The sequence below is a fragment of the Labeo rohita genome, chromosome 16 (assembly GCF_022985175.1).
Source record: "Labeo rohita strain BAU-BD-2019 chromosome 16, IGBB_LRoh.1.0, whole genome shotgun sequence".
Classification (NCBI taxonomy): Eukaryota; Metazoa; Chordata; class Actinopteri; order Cypriniformes; family Cyprinidae; genus Labeo; species Labeo rohita.
Genome location: NC_066884.1, coordinates 25,538,444 through 25,560,971, shown reverse-complemented (window position 1 = coordinate 25,560,971; position 22,528 = coordinate 25,538,444). Strand labels below are relative to the sequence as shown.

The 22,528-nt window shown below is 35.7% G+C and overlaps 1 protein-coding gene across 5 annotated transcripts in view; it reads left to right on the top strand.

Moving 5' to 3' along the window:
- fhod3b (formin homology 2 domain containing 3b) overlaps positions 1–22,528 on the top strand; it is a 203,040-nt gene that overhangs the window by 87,058 nt on the left and 93,454 nt on the right. Inside the window, exon 1 of one of the 5 annotated variants that reach the window (XM_051131511.1) lies at positions 15,607–15,853. The exons of the other annotated variants lie outside the window; for them this stretch is intronic. The gene's annotated coding sequence lies outside the window, so the exon portion shown is untranslated. Of the gene's footprint in view, positions 1–15,606; positions 15,854–22,528 lie in introns of those variants that run through there. 5 annotated transcript variants of the gene reach the window in all.

The following is a 22,528-nucleotide window of genomic DNA, read 5'->3' as shown; positions in this document are numbered from 1 at the left end:
TTTATTTCTTATGTTATTTTTTTATGTTTCCAGTTAAAAATTAAAACTGTATAAACTGTAAAATATTTCAGATATATTTTATGCAGTTTTTATCATTTTGAAGTTTTATCTAAATCAAAAATAACAAATAAATAATCAGTACAATAATATTGTATATTTACTTTCATTTTAAATATTTTATGTTTTATGTTATGTTTTGTTTTATCTAAGTTAAATATATATGTATATAAACATTATAGAAAACAGAAACAATAATCAGGACAATAATATGTGATTAATTATTTATTTAAATCATATAAAATGATGAAAATAACCAGTACATTTTTTTTTTCATGATTTGTAATGTAATTCTAAAATGTAATTTAAATCAAAAGTATTTTAAAAAATAAAATATCATTATAGATCATTATATTATTTATAAAAATATTATTATAAAGAATAATCAGAACAAGAAAATCAGTATTTGAGATAAAATTATTTTTTGTTTAATTTATTTATAATTTTGAATGTAATTTTAAAGTTTTATCTAAATCAAAAATATAAAAAATGACAAAAATAATCAGTACAAAGTGTATTTTTAATTTAATATAAAAAACCTATTATTTAAAATATTATTTAAATCAGAAGTATTTATAAAAAACTGACTAAAATAACATTTTATACAATAATATGTTTTTTGTACAATTTTGAATGTAATTTTAATGTTTAATCTAAATCAAAAATATAAAAAATAATGAAAATAATAGTACAAGAAATTGTATTTTAATTTAATATTTTTATGATTTTATGATTATGAAGAAATTGTATTTTTATTTTAATATTTTTATGATTTTTTTTATTTCATTATTTTATATAAATCAAAAGTATTTTAAAAACAGAATAAAAATAACATTATATACAACAATAAGTCTATTTTTTACAATTTTCAAATTTCAAAGTTTTATCTAAATCAAAAATAATGAAAATAATCAGTACAAGAAATTGTATTTTTAATTTAATTTGAAATATTTTTATGATTTTTTAAAGTAATTTCATAATTTTATTTAAATCAAAAGTATTTTAAAAACTGAATTAAAATGAAATTATATACAACAATCAGAATAATATTTATTTATTTATTTATAAGTCTTTTGAAGTTATTTGATGTCTTTCTGAGCTGAGCATTTAAGCATTTAGCTACATTCAAAACAACTTTTATTCTATTTTAGTAATTTTGTTGTATTTCATTTTTTATTATTTTATTTATGCAGAAAAACTGCATTCCTTCACACACGTTTAGTTGTTAATGTCAACTGCTGGACATCCAATAAAAATATTTCAATAAAAATATTACCGATGTATTTTGCCACAAATTCATCTGTCACTTCATAGAATCAGATTACCTGAGCTGGGTATATTTGAATTTGCTACAACCGCAACCATGCAACACATCGGCGCATGTGCGCTACCAATCAGGCCTTGTCTCTGACTGTTTGATCTATCCTAAGTATTTTTCTTTCTTTTTTTACACAGCATGCTTCATAAAAAACATTAGTTCCTGATGCAGACCACTTACTGTACTGCTAGCTGTGAATCACGAGCCAGCAGATCAATTGTACGCATAGAGCTCTGATGTGGATGTGTTTTCTGCCACTGAGGCGTGAAATGCGCTCCGAATCGGCGCTATTGCAACTAGCATCGAGTCTTTGATTTAGCAGCTGGAAGAGAAACTTCTACCAGCAGAGCTAAATGATCTAAATCTGGAGGACGGCCTAGTCCAGGTGGGCTCAGTTTCACACTCACTATGTCTCCTGTTAAGTTTCGCAGCATTTAATCATTCACGGAACATCATGCGAGGCGCCCGCTAACATTTTGGTTTGGTCTAAATGCATAAAAACGCAACATGCTTAGCTTACATTTTCCCTCATAAAATAGTGGTAGCGCTAATGCTAGCTAATCTCACAACTCCTTAATTTCCTTCTGGTAGCGGATGACTTCGTCCTTGGTAGTTGTGTTTGTGAGTGAAATGTCCAGCTGAACTTACTGTGTGTCCTGTGGAGTTTAGTATTGGGGTTTGCTAGCCGCAGTTTTGACATTGTGATGTGATTGAGCTTAACCACTAGCAGGTGGGCTGAAAGCTAGCGGCGTGAGTGACACAAGGTGGTGGGGGGTGAAGGGGCCTCTAACGGGAAGAGAGGCCAGTGTGTGTGTGGATAGTGAAGAAACAGAAAAACAAACATCAAATGAGAATATAATGAAACAGCTTGTTTGTGAAGTTAGCATTTAACTAGCTTGTGCAAGATGTTTACTAGCCAGGTGTTTACATGCAATTTTATCAAAGCTGAAGTCAAGCAGCTAAGAATATACACCGTTTTCTAAGCTAGCTAGGCCTTAAAAGGTTAAACAGGCATAAGGTAGTAACATCAAGCGTGTATGTAGCCAAGATGAGTCAAAAACAACAAGAATAGAGAAGTTTCAAATGGGTATTTTCGTGTGCATTGAAGGGGGGCATGGAGACCAGAGGTGGCTGATCAAAGCGGCCGAGTTGGGGGTGCGCAGCTTGATGAAGGATTGAAAGTAAAGTGGGGGGCTAGGCCATTTACGGCTTCATAGGCTAGGAACAGTGTCTGGAATTGAATTATACCAGATACTGGCTGCCAGTAACAGGACCTGAGCAGATGTGTAACCTGAGAGTATTTCCAGAGGTTAAAGGCAAGTCGAGCAGCAGCGTTCTGGATGCACTCAAGGGTATTACGTGCCGGTAACCTGGAAAGAAAGGAGTCGCAGTAGTCATAATGTGATTATTTGTTCATTTCTAGGTATTTTCTGAGCTGATTTGGAGGGAAATCTACATGAAATCAAAATAAATTTAGACTGTTTACTTCATTAATTCACATTCCTGGTCTTATTGCGCTTGTCATTTCAAAGAAAAATGTCTTGAACATCTCACAAATACGAAAGAGAGGAAATTGTTGAATGAAGTTGTTATTTTTGTTTTCTCTGCGCACAGAAAGTATTCTTGTAGCTTCATAACATTAAGGTTGAACTAAACTAAACACTAAACTATAACCTAAACCAACAGTGTTAACAAAAAACTCACATCACTCTACGAGACTCTTACCTGAGGCTCATACATTTTTGACATTGTGATGACAAATGCCAAAATGCATTAGTTTACAAATGTTGCACTATAGTAAAAGCATTTTGAGGTTATAGCATCAACCCGATCTCACGGCAGTTAATACATTTTTGACAAAGTGGCAAATTCATACGAATTTGTACAACGTCGTTCGTACGAATTCATACACTAAACTGTAATGTAAACCAATAGTGTTAACAAAAGATAAAAAACATATTTGCTGAAGCAACCAACATCTTTAATCTCTTTTATTGTAACTCATATCACTTCATGGGACTGAGTGCTCTGCATCATGAGTGCAGTCCTGTGAGTGAGCCATCGAGCAAGTTTACTATATCATAAAAACATACATATAGAGCTGGTTATGTGATGAAAAATGCCAAAATGCATTAGTTTACAAATTTTGCACTATAGTAAAAGCATTTTGAGGTTATAACACCAACCCGATCTCACGGCAGTTCATAAATTTTTAACAAGGTGGCAGACTTGTACGAATTCGTACAATCTCGCTTGACGAATTCATACACTAAACTATAACCTAAACCAATAGTGTTAACAAAAAAAAAAAAAAAAACATATTTGCTGAAGCAACCAACATCTTTTATCTCTGTTATCGTAACTCATATCGCTTCACGGGACTCAGCGCAGTGCTCTACCGGGTGAGCTATCGAGCAAGTTTACTATATAAAAAGAATACATATACAACTGGTTATGTGAAATGCATTAGTTTACCAATTTTGCACTATGGTAAAAGCGTTTTGAGGTTATAACACCAACCCAATCTCACGGCAATTCATACATTTTTGACATGGTGGTAAATTTGTATGAATTCGTATGACCTCACTCGTACAAATTCATACACTAAACTATAACCTAAACCAGTAGTGTTAACAAAAGATAAAAACATTTTTGCTGAAGCAACCAACATCTTTAATCACTTTTAGCAGAACCCATATTGCTTCACGGAACTTGCTCTACATTGCAAATTCAGTGCTGTACTAGGTGAGCTATCGAGCAAGTTTATTATATAAAAAGCATGGATATAAAGTGATAAAAAGTGCCAAAATGCATTAGTTTACAAATTTTGGTAAACGCATTTTGAGGTTATAACACCAACCTGATTTCACAGCAATTCATACGGTTTTGACAAGGTGGTGAATTCGTACAAATTTGTACAACCTTACTCGTACAAATTCATATGATTTGTGAAAAATCTGATGTATTTTACGAAGTGGCAAATTCGTAAGAATTCTTATGAAGGACCACACCACTAAACCTAACAGTTACAGAAATCGTACAAAATCATTGTCAAATATGTCAAATTAGCCACCTCGTAAAAATACGTACGAATTGGCTGTGAGAAACTGTTGATAAAACTACTGGTGAAGGAACTGTGTGAAGAAGTCTTTATTAATACAAATCTGCCACATAATCATAATTTGTGTGCGTTTTACTGCCTCTAGTGTTCCTTTCAACTGGAAACTACAATGAATTGAAGGTACGTTTTGAAAAAAAGTAGGTAGATGCAATTTTTTTTGCAATGAGCTTAGGTTGCCTGTTGGAATTTCACATTATGAAAGTAAAATAGGTTGCAGATGCTTATAAATGGATGGTAGCGTTCTCAAAATTAGCCTAAATATTTAATAAACAAACACACAAGGAACTTCAAATTCTGTGTAACTTTGCAGAGCTTTGTAGTGATTTATGTGGGCACAGATTCCATGTGTGGGACTAGTTATTGCTAACCCACAACCAAACCAAACAATAGTATGAAAACAGCTTTTTTGGCATGGTTTACCATAAATACACACAAATTTAAAGTTTTACATTGCAAATGTTGAGTGCAATGAGTGATATATCATGATGTGAAGACTTTATTTGTTGTGTGATGGTTGTATGAGCGTAACACGACCATTTTTTATCCAGCATCTCCTCAAGGGTTTACAATCTCTCATTGCCTGCTATGTGATTGAGTAATTTGTTTGATACTCAAGAATGAGGCAACAAATAATGCGTGTTTGTGTTTGATAATACATAACAGATAGTCTGTATACACCGAGGCGTCAGGAAGGCCACAGCAGATTCCCAGCGACGCTGTGAAATTCTTTGTGGTTATCAAAGACACACAAAACACTTGCTGCATATTGTGATAACCTCTTTTTCTCTTTTCCCCTCCATCTACTGAGGGAAAGCTGTAAGAATCTGAGCCTTTTTATTGAGTAACAGCAAGTCTTTCCTGTCTCAGTGTGTGGTGCTGTAAATGAAAGTTACCCACTGTTATATAAGTCTTGTAGAACTTATGGATTTGAACAGTCATAAATCATTTTGATACTGGGATTAAGAAACAGTTCCCTCTCATTCTGCAGTTTTACGGCGGTTTTGTTCAGTGCTACCCCATGCAGAGGTACAGTTGTATGTGGTAACTCTATACAGGAATAACTACATGACCTCTGCTAGTTATCAATTAACACATCTACACAAAACTCTTACTACCAGGATAGTGTTGGTTAATTATTGCACTGAGGTTTTGTATGTAGTCAAGTCAAAATCATTGTGTTAACCACGTATTTTTCTGTCCAAACAAACTTTAAACAAAACTCTTAAAAAAAACACTAGTAAATTAAATTTACTTCGTTTATCTTCCACATATACCAGTGTGAAATTAGTTTTTGATGGCAAGCTGTGCCTTAACTGAACTTTCCACACTTCTCATCTGGCACTGAACCAGTTCTATGTAGTGACACCCAGAGGCCAACAAGGGAAGTTATTTATTTCCAAACATTACCAGAGGCTTTGCCTTTACATGATGGAGACACTATGTAGATTTCCTATACATCTGTCTCTTTCTCTTTCTTCTTTCTCAGGTCGGTAAGTGTGCGAACATACCAGAGCTCGGCTCGGGTCATGAGCCTGTGTAAATATGACTGCAAGTCTACATAGATCATCATTTTATCTGTGATACTTCAGCCAAATGTCTGTGGTCGAGACACATCCTTTGAAAATCGATTTGCTGTGAATGTGAATCTTGTAAGGTAAATCATATCTAATGGCCTTGAATATTACCCTTCCAGCTCATAATGACACAGACGGAGACAAAAGAATGGGTAAATATGGAAACCGAGCTGTCAAACCATAGCCAGCGTTAAGTCAAATGACCTTAAAATGGCTGACAAGGAGAGTCGGGGTGTTTTGCCAGCTCCGGCGTGTTTTCTACGTTCCTAATGTTCTTTTCTCTTTTCATATTTCATGTTTATCATCTGGGCGCACTTTGTGTTTTCTTTTTCCTTTCTGCCCACAGATGGTTATGATAAGGAAATCTTTCTCTTCAGTAAAATGAGGTTAATTCCAGGCAGTTTGTTCATTCCTGCCTTTTAAAGAAAGCCAGGGACTTAATGATAAAAGCTCTTCATCATTTATCATCTAAGCAGATAGCTTAGAATACAATTTGGACATTTTCACCATACCTTATAGTACCATATTCCACTAGAGATCATGGTGAACATCAAGCAAGTATCTTTGGTTGTATGCCAGTGCCAAGTGGTGGCCAGTTGATTTGCACAATAAGGTGACAAACTGAGTGTAGATTTTTCTAAATATTCTGTAAATTTAAATCTGTTTCTGCACTGTAATTCACTACAAAAATAAAGTCATAATAGCCCCTTCTACACATACAGTGTTTACTGGTAAATGAAAGGTAAATTATCATTGAGAAATCATGCATGAACAAGACCTTTTCAGAAATACTGGTATATTCATTCTGGCAATTTACTGGTATGAGAAGTTGTAACAATACTAGTAAACTGCCAGTAATATGCTCTGTGTGAACACAGAACGAGATTACCGGTAGGGTTGCAAAAAGTGGAAAAAAAGTGAAATTTTTGGAAACTTTCCAGGATTTTTTTGGAATGTTCCAGGGATTTTTGGAAAGTTTCTGAAAAATTACTTGAAATTTTCCACTCTTTTGCAAGCCTAATTACCAGCATGAGCACGTACAAGTTCAGAACGCGCTGACGTAAGACGTTTACTCTGGGCCAATCATAACATTTTAATGCAATGACGCATTAACACCGCGCTGTGTGGCTTGGTTTGAAGTTGTCTAATATGATGTCTCTCAGCCAAAAGCAGCTGCATTAATGTGAGCATTTAACAAAACAAAAAAAAAAAAAAACTAACCATGCCCTCCATGTTTACAAATACAACACTGGGAGTCCCTGGGAGATCTTTTAGAGGTCATTTCTGGTTAATGATGACACAGAATTTACCGGCGTTTTGAAACTGATGTGTGAACGGTGCTTTACCGGTAGAAGACACAGCGTTGTTGCCTGTGTGAACAGAACATTTTTGTATTTACTGTAAGTTATTCTGGTAATTTTACAGCAATTTACTGTGTATTACTGGTATTACTGTGTGAATGAGGCTATAGTTTCAGGATGGAATTTTAGCACTTGTATATTTTGTAATTTATATTTTCACCATAAATTATAAAGTGACTCATATTTTTACTTAAAAATATTTTATTTTACTTTACCCAATTATTTTAAATGTACATGCATTTTCTTGTTAAATATTATATTTTTAAAAAGATTTAACATTTTAAATATATTGATTATTCATACTATTCCTTTCCATGTAAAGCACACTGTATGAATAAAAATAAATGAATTAATAACTAAAATTAAATAATACACAAAATATATTTAATGTAAGCAACTGCAAGTTGTGTATCTAAAGTCTGAAAATTTTATCATAAAAATGTTTTGGTTTTTTTTTAAATATTTGTGTTCTCAGAGACCCCAAACATAAGTAATGTAATGTATCTAAAACATGTATAAATGTTATATGTTACATGTATATATGTTTCTAAAGTCTAAAATTCTAATTGGAAATTTTCGCATGTTAAAAGATAAATCACCCTCACCTTGTGTCAATCACATTTACACATTGCCTCCGAAACTTTCATCCGTCATAAAAAATTTCAGATTGGGTTCAGTTGTCTGCATTTTTGCATCCGTTGCAAACATTTTGAGAGATGTTTTGAAAATTCAGAGCCATCGTATAAGCGAATCCCAAAATCCAAAATGAAAGTTGATCCACTCAAAGCACTGTATGACAAACAAAGTGTGGAATCGATTGGTTCTCAGAAATTGGTGGTCTTCTTTTTAATATTTGGCTCTAATATCGCTAGCATCAAACCGACATCCTGAAGTAAACTTTAAATCTGTCAAGATAATCCTGTAGATCCTTGATAAGTTGGTGTATCTTTCCTTTCTCTCTACGCTATCTCAGGATTGGATGGACCTAATATTTCCTTTTTCTTTTTCTCTTTTTAAGAATAGAGGACAACAAAATTATCCTTGCTTGAAGACTCTAGTTTGTATTGTTTTGCGATTTATTTCTTAACGGATTAATTAATATGCATCAGACTCAGTGTGCAAGGTTTCTGTGCGTGACAAAATTTTAGGATGACTAATAAGAAAATTTCAGACTCAAGGACCTTAATTATAATAGTCTCAGCAGTTTATACAAAAGGACCCTGGTCTGTTCAGCAGAACAGAACATTTACATGTTTCATTGACTTACCAACATACTACTCAAACTCTTTCAAACTATTTTACACTTCCCATGGTGGTCATGCTAATGGACTGATGGTGATATTTAAGCTTCTTATCCCGTTTTGTGAGTCTTGTGGCCAACCAGGGCGGAGAGGGGCGGTTTGTTTTGGAATGGAAGGCTGCGGCGAGGAGGTGGGAAGGGCAGAACCGCCGCAGGACGGCTCGCCCTGTTTCCTCTCACGTTTGGCACTTTTATGAGAGAGAATTCCTTCCCTGAGATTCAGGCGCTCTGCAGCGGATTGTGCGATGGTGGGGTGCGCGCTCAGGAAGATCTGTCTTCATAAACGCAGACATTAGCGACTGCTGGGTCTGCTCCCCATCCTTAGATACAGTAACCGAAGCTCAAGCCAGAGACTCGCATCTGCCATCATAATGGATGCCTCTGGTATTCTCCTTGTGTGGCGCGGAAGGAGGAATTTCACACAGCACCTTTGTTTTGCTCATAAATCTCCACAGTGAAACAATACTCGCTGCGGTCAGCGCATACTAATCATCATCCATCTCTCTCCCTCTTTAGCTTTATGTCGCGATTATCTTCAGAAAAAAAGCGAAGCTCTTAGTGAGGTCTTAATGATTCCTTAATGCTTGGAAACTTGTAACAGTCGCTGATGCTTGAAGCTCATCTTTCCCCACCTTGACGCTGTTGTGTGTCAACTCCTAGCGAGGTCTGTTGCTAATGATATTCTTTACAGACCTCTCCATTTAAGCTTATATGCTGTTGAAAGTCAAGTAGGTTATGCTTTCCACAACCAAGGCATTTTATATCTTCTTTTTAAATATTGTATTTTCATCACCACTTATGTGCTTTGTTTCTTCCTTCAAGTCAAGTCAGTTAAAACAGCGATTTATTGTAGGAAAAGAAATCATGAAGCCCATCAGACATTAAATCAGTTTGTTGAAATGTTTTTGAAATAAGTCTGTTATTGTCACCAAAGTTGCATGTATTTGATCAAAAATACAGTAAAAACAGTTATACTGTGAAATATTATTACAATTTAAATGAGATTTTGTCTGTGTGAATATATTGTAAGGCTACATTCACACTGTCAGTTTTTGGGATTGACAACCGCATTTACTTACAGGTGAGTCTCGAAATGTCCCGTTCACACAGCATCTTACAGAAGCGTCTCGAATATGGACCTTTCTCACATTTCCGGGATTCTCATAGCGGAAGTCATCATGGTTGGGTAAAATCCGAGAGCATCCCATTTGCTCAAATAGCAAAAGAAAAACTACACGATAGTGTTTTCACAACTTTCAATCAAAGGAAAAAAATTGAGAGAGACTGATATCGGCAGTCACACTGCAAAAAATGTTTTTCTTATTTAGATTTTTTGTCTTGTTTCTAGCCAAAATATCTAAAAATTCTTAAATCAAGAAGGATTTTCTAGACAAGCAAAAATTATTGTTTTGTTTTCAGAAAAAAGACATCAAATTTAAGTGAGTTTTTGCTTAGAACAAGCAAAATAATCTGCCAGTGGGGTAAGCAAAATAATTTTATTTTAAGATGAAAACAAGATTATTTTGCTTACCCCACTGGCAGATTATTTTGCTTGTTTCGAGCAAAAACTCACTTAATTTTGACTTGATTTTCTGAAAACAAGACAATCATTTTCGCTTGTCTAGAAAATCCTTTTTGATTTAAGAATTTTAAGATATTTTGGCTGGAAACAAGACAGTTCGGTTGTAGAATGCGGTTGTTACACCCGTAAATAACCGTACTGTGTGTGAACGTAACCATATTAAGGACTCAAATACAGCACTGACAACCTTATTCTGATGTGGTGTGAACGTTGCCTAAATTTTAATTTATTCCTGTCACATGATCCTTCAGAAATCAATCTAATATGCTGATTTGCTGCGCAAGAAACAAATATATTTGTTAGTATCAATGTTGACAACATCTATGCTGCTTAAAATCTTTGTATAAACCTTGATACTTATAAAATTTGTCTCTAAAAATTAGTTAGCTACACTAAAAACTACTAAAAATAGGAATAATTTTCTGTCACAAAAATAAAGAGGACCAGAATTAGGTTGGCAGCAATAGATTACAAATAAATTCACATAAAATACAAATAATAAACTAGAAACATATTAATTTATATAACAAAGTCAAAAACAGTGACAAACGGCAGCATTTAGCTAAATATTTTGTTGCAAAAAAGACTAAATGCCGCACAGGGATTTCTGGACAGGCATTCAAATGAATCGCATTTTTAATGGGCTTATGTATACAAAGCGTCCAAACAAACCAATTAATTACAATGAATCAGACTTCCCAAGGTGCTTCTCAAGTGCTTGCCAGTTTGTCACGTCTGGTTAGAACACAGTGTTACACAAGATCAACATCCTTGTCCTGGAATAACATACTTATTGACCAATCAGTGGCTCTAAACTTTTAAGGAAGTGTTAGGTTTAGAGCCAGGAACAATATTTTTATCAACCAATGGTTGCCCTTTATATTGTGTAGATTTAGGGAAAGGGTTTGGTTAGGGATAGTGCTACAGTATTGGCTAATTGGATTGTATTCAAGGATGTTGATGGAAGTACGTGTCCTGTTTGGGTAACTCAATTAGAAGAACAGAGAACTATGCCAAGGTGACTAAACTTTGCTAAAGTCTGAGCTAATCTGTATCTAATTTTGCATGATCTATTTCTGTGAGCATATTCAGCAAAATTCTCAGAATAATTCTGTAAAGTACTTAGCTTATTCCAAGTCTTATTGTTTTAAATATAAAAGGTAACGATAACTGAGAGAATACAATATTTCGTTCATAGAGGTTAGCATTAAAACAAGTTTGTTTTTGTTGAGAAATCTTTTCCCTTGGGACCTGTTCATGAGAAGAGTGGACCAAAGAAAGTACACAGTGATTTGTTTTCATTTGTGTGACTGAGATGACTACTAATTAGGTATCTCTTGCCATCTGAGGTCAGTTCTTACCAAGCTATGCTGAGAAATTCACTTTGTTATTGAAAGATCTACCCGGAAACTTTATGTTGGATGAACATCACTGGGATGGGAGAGGAGGGAAAGGCCAAAGCCGACACGAAGAAGTCGCTCTTGAGTAAACAGGAGCATTGGAATTAATCAAAGAGGGTTTTTTTCCTCTACATACTTGTGAAATTGGCTGGAAATCTGTATTGATTATTAATTTGAGAGTTTACGTGGAGGAAAACAGATTTCCAAAAGTGCAGAACACGCAGATTTCAAGATTTGTTTTTTTTCTGTCACTCACCGTAGAAACACATATGCTGAATGCGTTTTTTTCCCACAGCCTCTTTATGTATTTACTGCAAATTTCAGCAATTTCAGCATTGCTTTTTGTAGAGAATAAAAAAGCTGAGTATCGAAACAGCAAAAGAAATAATTTACTGTGGTTTGTTTAATTCATTTTCTTCTGTTGATGCCACTTAATTGACTTACTATTATTTAATTAATTGTGTTAAGTTGGTTCAACTTTTATTATTGTATTAATTTACTATACAGTTTTATGCAAAAGTTTGGGAACCCCTTGCAGAGACTGTGAAAATGTGAATAATTTTAACAAAATTAGACAAATCATACAAAATGCATGCATATTTTTATTTAGTACTGTCCTGAGTAAGATATTTTACGTAAAAGATGTTCACATGTAGTCCACAAGACCAGAAAATAGCTGAAATTAATTAAATAACCCCCTTCAAAAGTTTGGGAACCCTTGGTTCTTAATACTGTGTGGTTATGTGGATGATCTACAAATGTTTTTTGTGTGATGGTTGTTCATCAGTCCCTTGTTTGTTCTCAACAGTTAAATTGTTCTTCAGACGAATCCTCCAAGTCCTTCAGATTCTTCAGTTTTGCATATTTGAAGCCTGTCCAGCAGTGACTGTATGGTTTTGAGATCCATCTTTTCACACTGAGGACAATTGAGGGACTCAACACAGCTATTAAAAAAAATTCAAACATTCACTGATGCTCCAGAAGGAAACACGATGCATTAAGAGCCAGGGGGTGAAACCTTTGGAATTTGAAGATCAAGGTAAATTGTACTTAAATTGTCTTCCAGGAAACATGCAAGTATCTTCTGTTGCTTCCGAAGGGCAGTACTAAATGGAAAAAAATGATACTTCAACAAAATAAGAAAAATGTGGACATCTTCATCCCGTTAAAAAGTTTTCACCCCCCAGCTCTCAATGCATCATGTTTCCTTCTGGAGCATCAGTGAACCATACAGTCACTGCTGTAAAGGCTTCAAATATGCAAAAGATGCTGGAAAACTGAAGAATCTGCAGGACCTGGAGGATTTTTCTGAAAAACAGTGCTCAGAACAAGGAAGGGACTCATGAACAACCATCACAAAACAAACAAACAAAAAAATAGATGATCCAGGTAACCAGACACAGTTTTAAGAACCAAGCGTTCCCAAACTTTTGAAGGGGGTTATTTTAATAATTTCAGCAATTTTTTTATTTTTTATTCTTTTATGTAAAATATCTTACTCAGGACGGTACTGAACAAAAAAATCACAGGCATTTTGTATGATCTCTCTTATTTTGTTAAAATTATTCACATTTTCACAGATTCTGAAAGGGGTTCCCAAACTTTTGCATAAAACTGTATGTAACTGTAATAGAATGAATTGGTACTGTGGTGCTGTTCTGAATGTGCATCAAAGACTGACACAGAAGAGAAGAAATTGTTGAGTGAAGTTGTTAATTTTGTATTCTTTGTGCATAAAAAGTATTCTCGTAGCATAAAGGTTGAACCACTGATATGACATGGACTATTTTAGCGATGCCCTTACTACCTTTCTGGATCTTGAATGTTTTAATTGCGTTACTGTCTATGCAGGGTCAGAAAACTCTTGGATTTCAGCGAAAAATATCTTATTTTGTGGTTCAAAGATGAATGAAGGTCTTATGGGTTTGGAATGACATGAGGTCGAGTAATTGATGACCGAATTTAAATTTTTAACCATCTTGTTTAAAGAAGCAGTGATGAGAATTCATGCATTGCCCTTTGTCCATTCAAATCAAATGTGAAACTTTTAAATTTCCAGTCCAGATATTTATCCACTTCACCAGAACAGTTAGAGAAAAGATAATATGTGCTTGCCGCTCTACAGTCTTGTTACGCCATGTACACATGTAACGGGGCTTTGATGGATACTCTTCATCACCGCTGGTCTGGTGGTTGGGGTTTGGAGATCTCTCCTGGGCCTGTGTTTATTCAGCTTTAAACCAAATAAACCCAGAGTAGCAGATCTGTACTGGGACACAGGATGCAGACCTCAGCCCTCTCAACCCATGCTACCCAGCTGGGTCAAAACCTTCTCTTTTCATCTCAGTGCCTTTTGTCCCTCTATCCAAAACAATCTCCTCATCCATTAGCACTTCAGGCCCTCGCTACGGTTTGCCAAAAGTGGGTTTCCAGTTTAGGATGTTGATTTTACTGATGTTTTAGAATATAAAAACAAAAAGGGCAGAAACGGGAAAGGTTAAATGCCTGAAATAAGGTCTGTGGTTAACTCAAGCTCAATATATTTTTATATTAAAATACCAATAATTCCCCACTCGTGATTTGCTTGTGAGTTTGCTAACATGTAGCTAAATTGGACAACAAAAGCTGTCGAGGACAATAAACATCATCACACCGAACTGAGAAACTGTTCCTTGTTGTGTTTATTCTTAAGCTTTTGCAAACTACAGTAAACTAAATGTTTTTGTTTAAACTAAAAGTTTTTAACTTTCAGATTTTGAATAAAGACGGAAAGTGCTGCCAGACCCTGTTGAAAAAAACTGGTTTAAGCTGGTCCTTATTTGGTCATGAGCTGGTTTAAGATGGTCCTGAGCTGGTTATAAGATGGTTATGAGCAGAATCTAGTTATTTAGAATCAGCTTAGGAACAGCACATGACCAGCTTTAACCAGCTCGTGACCAACTAAAGACCAGCTTAAACCAGCTACCATGCTTCTAAACATACCTAACCAGTATGCTGTTTTTTTTTTTTTCAACTGGGAAATCTTGGTGGTGGTGACATTAAAGTCATGCGTTACGAAAATTAACAATGGTTTTACTACAAATTAAACAAACAAACAAAAAAAATGGTTACTTAGTTAAACCATGGTAACCACAGATTAACTACACTAACCATAGTTTAACCATTGTATTTGTAGTAAAACTGCAGTTTTATCTTGCAGTAATGAATGAATGCAGTGGTTTATAATCAACATTGTTTTCCTATCACCCCCCTTCTTAGATTTATTATTATACTGAGCTTGTCTCAAGGCGTTCTGGGATTGGCTTTGCTTTAAAGCGTACTTGAGTTGGTACCTCAGAATTTGTTCAAATTTTGGTAACTTAGAGGGCATCATCAATTAGTTACCTACTTTTTGTAACAGCCTGCACCTGAGGAACATGTTTATGATATCTTAAAATGCTGCCTCCATAGGTAGCTCACTTGTTTTTGGAACATAGAAAAGAATGGGATCGTTGAAGGACACCTCTGTGGAAATAAGTAACGGCGATATCTTTGGTTATGCATTCTGAAAGGAATTCTTGGTCTAAAAACTGACATTATGCATATTTTCAGCTGAGGAGGATATTGTTTTAAGTCTAAAGATAATCTCGGGGTTTAGAAAGAAATTTCTTTTAGGGCAAAAGAAAATTTCTTTGAGAGATGAATAGGTTTCATCCATGGTAGGATTCTTTCCTGTCTTCTGGGTTATTTTTCTCAACTTTATCCATCATGATTACATTCATTCCTTTCCACTGTTTTCCCATCAGCCCACCTCCCCCTCTCTTTCTCTCTCTCTCAAATTGAGGGCAGTTATTGTGCAGGAGACTCGAACTGTAGTTCCACAGCCTCTTTGCTGGATATTGCAACAAGTGCTTACGGAAGTGCTGCCATCTGAGCCAATACAACTAGAATACATAACAAATGGAGGCTGGAGATGATGGGAACATATTGTTTTAGCTACAGCGTTCAATCAGTCTGAGAATGTACTAATACAGTAGACTTGTTTAGATTCTCAGAGAAACGGCCCATTGTTTCTGGAGTGCTGCTTTTTCAACATAAATGCAGTGAGTCTGAAGCGAGTGATTGCTGGCAGGAACATTAGCCCCGTGGCAAACGGGCTTGGTAAGTGTTTTTTTTTTTTTTGGTTTAGAAAACTGAATCAGTAGAACAGTACTTGTAAGCTTCAGTGCTAAACAGTGATTGTGTTTAAGTGACAGACAGATATATGATTATTTGATATAGTTATAAGGGGAAATCTTCACATGTACTGTGGTGTGTAACAGTGATAGTAATTCAGTATATAAAAATTAGGACTGTGAATCATTTTAAAGATGTACTAATTGACTGCACAGTTTTCTGTGATTAATCACATCATTGCAATTATCAGTATAAGTATAGCTAAAAATATTAAATGAATCTTTAATCCATAAATCATTAATTAAATGTTCAATTAATGTTTTAACAGATTCCTTGTATTACTTTTAATGCATTTAAAGGGAATTAAGACTTGTATGGCTTAATATAATGTAAATGCTGTCTAAAATATGTAGTAAACCAATGAAAGATAAAAAAAAAATCCACATTGTTTCATACATATTTTGGACTATAGGGCCACAAATATTTTGATGACATACAATAGTTGGACTCAGTGAACGACTGCCACTAACTGTTGCTATTTTTACCGTAACACAACTCAGAAAATAAAATACTGATACGATGACCACAGCTACTGAAAGAGCTTATAGGTTGAGATGGATATAAGTGTAGGCTTAAATCAGATGGCGTATGATCGATTTTTTTCCCACAAGGAGTCTAAACATCCTTGGATATCGAGTGAAACCCATGCTGAGAAACTGATTCAGTTGCTGCGGTGTTTACATCCTGCCAGGATGGCATCTAGCATTTCTTGTCTCTGCTGTTTGTAAGCTCTTTCAGTAGCTGTGGTCTACTAAAAGCCTCAAAGGCTTTATGACAGCGTGTTCCAGTTCCTGCCAATATCCAGCAACTTCGCACAGCCATTGAAGAGGAGTGGACCAACATTCCACAAGCCACAATCAACAACCTGATCAATTCTATGCGAAGGAGATGTGTTGCACTGCGTGAGGCAAATGGTGGTCACACCAGATACTGACTGGTTTTCGGACTCCCTCGGACCCCCTCAATACAGTAAAACTGCACATTGTATAGTGGCCTTTTATTGTGGCCAGCCTAAGGCACACCTGTGCAATAATCATGCTGTCTGATGAGCATCTTGATATGCTACACCTGTGAGGAGGATGGATTATCTCGGCGAAGGAGAAGTGCTCACTAACACAGATTTAGACAGATTTGTGAACAATATTTGAGAGAAACAGGCCTTTTATGTACATAGAAAATAATCAGTGTATAACAGGAAGAGCTGGTTTATTCCTGTAATGTCTATTATGATGACTTCCATGAAAAATGGCCTAGTTACTTAACAGTAAATGGATGAATATCAAATATAAGGTTATTTAACAAATATACAATTGATGCAATGTGCCTTCCCATGAGAGTTGTTCTTAGTTGTGTTGATGCAAGAGTGTGAGAGCTTCAGACGCAATGCAGACTGGCATACTGGATGTGAATCTGTTCCAAATGGGCAAACTATCTTCAGGAAGACAAAGGCCCTTTGAGTGTTGGCCGAGTGTCTTTGCCAAGAGTGGATTATGTCCATTTTAGTGACATCACGAAATAAAGCAGCCTATTCCGCAAGCAAAGCTCCTCTGAATGGCACTGTTATCAGCACCTCAATATGCAGTTTGGCTCAGACCAGGGGGTTTGAGGTTCCCTGAGGACTTCTGTAACACCTACTCCATAGCTGTATTTATTTAGTCAAAGAGGAAATTGTTTACTGTTGTTTATAGCAACGTTTTTTGGCCTAATTGGCTGTCAGAAACTTGTAAAGGCCTTTGGCATTAAAAGATGCCAGTTGGCTGGGTGAATCGCTAATAAAATCACCCTCTTCTTAGATGGCTCTGAATGGGACTGATAATATTCATTGCCTGAATTCACTGGGAGTTGCTTGTCAAAGCTGTGGGTGGGATGGTGTTGGAGTTCATGTCACATGGAGTTTTAGAAGCCAATTGATTATCTCAACTCAGTGACTCCCAAAAGACATGTAGCCTCAGTGGAGGGGTTGATGACTACTTCTTCACACTGACTGCATTCCGATTCAGAAATATTTTTTAACTTAAATATTTATTTTGTAGTTTTCAAAATTTTTTTGTCATAAATTAATTATTTGTCTGTTTATTTATCAAGTATGATTTTAGGACCTGAGCACCGGTGGTGCGAGAACCCTATTGGATTGTTTTTCTCCAAAATGAATTGCATTTTTGTGGACCTAAACATGCTTGAAAACTCATGAAACTTTGCACACATGCCAAAAGAGGTGAAGATTTAAATACGATACGGGTTTTAGAAGTGGGTGTGGCAAAATGGGTTGATAGCGCCACCTATAAAATTTCAACTAAGTGCCCTTCGAGCTATGTTTTACATACATGTACAAATTCAGTAGAAATTCCCTGGTACGAAGTCCGAAACCTAATAGGAAGTCTGTTATTTTGGATTTTCTCAACAAATGTTGTGCTGTTGTATTTCAACAAACTCCTAGAGATTTAAACAAATCAGCACCAAATTTGGTCAGTGTAATCTAAAGCCCTTTGTGATGTTAGACTGTGTGTGCGCTGTGGTGTTTTGGGTAAAACAGCGTGAAACCAGACTTCTTTCGACCCAGTGGAAAGCATATTTACACTGTCTGAATTGTTCCCTATCCATTATATAGTGCACTTCATGCCATTCATCGTACAGAAAATACTAATTCTGTGAATAAGTGACTGATTTCAGCCGCAGCTTCATCGTCTATTTATAGTGTAGGGGGTGGGGCTTTTTGGATTCTAGAGAGCATCTGATTGGACAGAAAGTTTGATGAGAAGCTGAAGTGCAGGGTGATGTCATCAAAATCGTTGATCCATATTGGCGGAAGTGAGAGACTGTAAGTTTTGAATGCTTATATCTTACATTATAGCTTACATTACTCAGCCGAACGCACAAACGCTGTTCTTCATTACCATTTGAGTGCGTGGTTAAAAACTAGCATAGAGCGCCATCTGCTGTTAAAAACTAAGCTCAGAATTGATTCCAGAGAGAATTTGCAATGCATTTGGAAAATCGAAGCGAATCAAATCGATTCATCGCTTCACCCCTATTTTGCGCTGCAGCATATTTTGGATTAAATCGGATTGGTAATGTCATTAATTGAGAGGTTGCTTCAGTTGGCTCCCTGTGCTGCTCTTCTAACCCCTCACAGCAGAGCAGTTGTCAACAGCATTTCCTCCATGCCGCACAGGCATTTCACCTCCTCACCGGCTTACCACATCAACACCTTGAGCTCTAATGTTCACCGATATTACAAAGCAGGTCAAATAGACCAAGCAACTGCGCTGAAAACTGTGATTTTTGCTGCTCGCTCAATTTACTCTAAAGATTTTGTCACAATTTAATTTTGTTGGGTGCAATCCATTCGAACTGGTAAAACAGAAGTTTACTTAATCTGTATGCATTGGGGCTACATGAATAATGTCCGTTGGCATTATTGTAGCTATGCTGAAACCGGGCAGGGGATTTCCAGTTCCCAGCATGCTTTGCATGGCACTGGATGGAGAAAGTAAATGTTGAATTAAGTGTTATTTTAGTGTGTTTGTTATGTCAAGATTTGGAGTTTCTGTTATTGCTGTTGTGGTGAAGAATGGATCTTGTGCTTGGGTTGATGACAGGCTAACGTATCTGAAGATAATGCTTTTGGTCTACTCAAAGAGCAATTATTGTGCAATTATCATTCATTACATGGTAAAAAGTAAGATTTGGCATGCAAATCTGCATTGTTTCTACCTCATATGTCTGTTTTAGTTTAGTGTATACAGTATATTGTGTTTTACATACTGTAATTCAGCTAAGCTGCTAATTTTGATGCCTAGAAACTGCCCATTTAGACAGAAAGAGGCAGCATGACTGATATTTAACCATAGTTTGTCTTCAAGAATTTCAAATATTTTACTAACCCCAAAGTTTTGAACAGCAGTGTATATTTTAACTCCATAAATTCATAATTAATCATCTCTCTGATGATCTGATGCAACACACCTTGCAAACTTTTGCAAATGAAGCAACTGTTTCTTACCAGGCAACTTAAACTGATGTTTCCAAACAGAACGATAGAAACAGTGCATCCTGATTCCTTGTAGCAGCGATCCAATCTGGAGTGCGTTTCCCAAAAGCATCGTTAGCTAACTATGGTGGTCCATTGAACTCTATTGGTAATGACTAAACTTGCGACCATAGTTGCTTTTGGGAAACGCATCCCAGATCAGAGCTGGCTTTTTCTGTTGGCTCTTACCATTTCAGTTGCAAAATCTGAATCAGATGGTTCAAGGACAAGCCGTCTGGGACTGAGACTACATGCAAATGTTGAAGTTGACTGCACAATCGCCTCAAAAAGAGACATTTCCAACTCAAAAGACGTTAGCATTTGGACATACTTTTGGAATGCGACTAATATACGGTTATTACTGTCTTGTCCCTCTGCAATCCGTATGATCCTTCGTTTCCTCATTTGTGACAGATTTATTTTGAATCTTGCTTGATTTGCTGCATGGTTGTAAATCCAGCCTGGGAACTGGAAAGGCAGTTAGTCATGTGTGCCCCTGTGTCCTCACAGGCCTTTCAGCAGCGCTGGCTGAAGGACTCTGTAGTATTGATGGTCCCCTTGCTGTGTGTCAGTACGGGCTCCCGGCCAATCCTAGAGCTTTGTCTCAAGACAGATGCTTCTTTAGTTGATGAGCAGCACGGTTCATGCTTATTTATTAACAATTAGATGCTCCGGGAAAAAAAAAAAAGCTCTCTTCTGTGGGCCTTATGTTTGGCAGACTAGGCGTCAAAGTTCGCCAAGAGTTGCAAAGATGTGGAAAAAAGAGTGGTTTAATTAGTCTGGAAGAAAAAAAAATATGCTCTGAATTATTTTGCAGTGTTTACCTTCATTAATTTTCTGGTTTTTAATTAATTAGTTGAATATATTTTAAGACAATGTTTAGTGGCGTTGATTATGGCTGTTCCGATTCTAGCTCCAGTTCCAATTCTTGGTTCTGGAATTGACTGGAATAGATTGACGTAATTGATTCCTCATTGATTTTTTAAATTCTTTATTGATTAGTTATTTATTTATTTTTTGTTTAAAGATTGGACTAACCTAATTTTGTTGTGACTACATAATATGAAACCTTGTCTGTTTTTTATTAAACTACATCTACATTAATCCGGATACATTTGAAAATGATTTTTCATTTCAAAATTCTTTCTGTCCAGCATTCTCAAGCATTTTCCAAAAGTTTGGCATCCACATTGAAACGCTGGAAAAAGTTAAATTCGCCTTATTGTACATGTGTAAAACCTCAAAAAAGCTAACTGAGATGATACTGATGGAACAGACATACGTTTTTATGCAATTGTTCTGGCAGGATCATTTTATATACGAAAATTCACTGGCATCCAGGTTGCACTTACTATTTGACCAAAGACCACAAAACTAGCCATAAGGGTAATTTTTTTTGCAATTGAGATTTATACATCATCTGAAAGCTGAATAAATAAGTTTTCTATGGATGTATAGTTTGTTAGGGATAGGACAGTATTTGGTCGAGATACAACTATTTGAATATCTGGAATCTGAGGGTGCAAAAAATATTGAGAAAATCATTCTTAGCAATGCATATTACTAATTAAAGATTAAGTTGATATATTTATGGTAGGACATTTACAAAATATCTTTACGGAACATGATCTTTACTTAATATCATAACGATTTTTGGCATAAAAGAAAAATCAATCATTTTGACCAATACATGCATGTCCCTTTAAATGCTAATGAGCTCTGCTTACCCCACCCCTCTCTTTCGTGGTTTGACAAGCCTTTTTTTTGAGACTGTTAACTTTAGCCGCATTTGGCCATGGAACTTGCTAACTACCACATTATTAGGAAAGGCGATTTGCAAAGATGTACAAAAAACCCTTATACTTACTTCTTCTGTAGGCGAAGCTGGATCACGAATGATTGATTTAGAGATTCAATTTTTTTTATGATTATAGGGTGGTTGTGTACACACACTTTTATGTTCAAACAACATGTAAAAGCAATGACCCCTTTAAGCTAAATCATGGAATTTGAGACTAGTTTATTCTTTTTATGTACTTTAGACACCTATAACAGATCTTTGTTTATGTGCATTTAAAGTGCAAAACCTTAATGTAGGAACCTTGTTCAAGACGTAGGCCAATTAATATTTGTCATTTGTATGCTATATTTGAGCAGCAAAGAATCACAGAATGAAACAGTGACAACAAACCTCATGAACTTGAGTAAATGAAAGGAATAAGCAATTTGCATTCCCACATATGGCTTTATGTGAATGTTTCAGTGTGACATACCATGACATACAGTTACGTACACAATTATGGAAATGAATCTGACTTTCCCATCACTATAAGCTATGAAAATGAATAATCAGCTAGCTGCTGAACTGAAAAAACGGTTTTAACAAGGAGTCGATTCTGTTTGATTGAATCAATTCCATCCTTTGGACTCGATTCTTAATTCCCAGTGCCTCAGAGTTGAGGTATGAATTCTATTTGAACCAATTCCCAGTCTTACCATTGAATGTTTGTTCTGAAGAGCAACAAAGGAACTTTTTCCTTCTTGGAACGTCGTCAATCCATCAAGTTCTT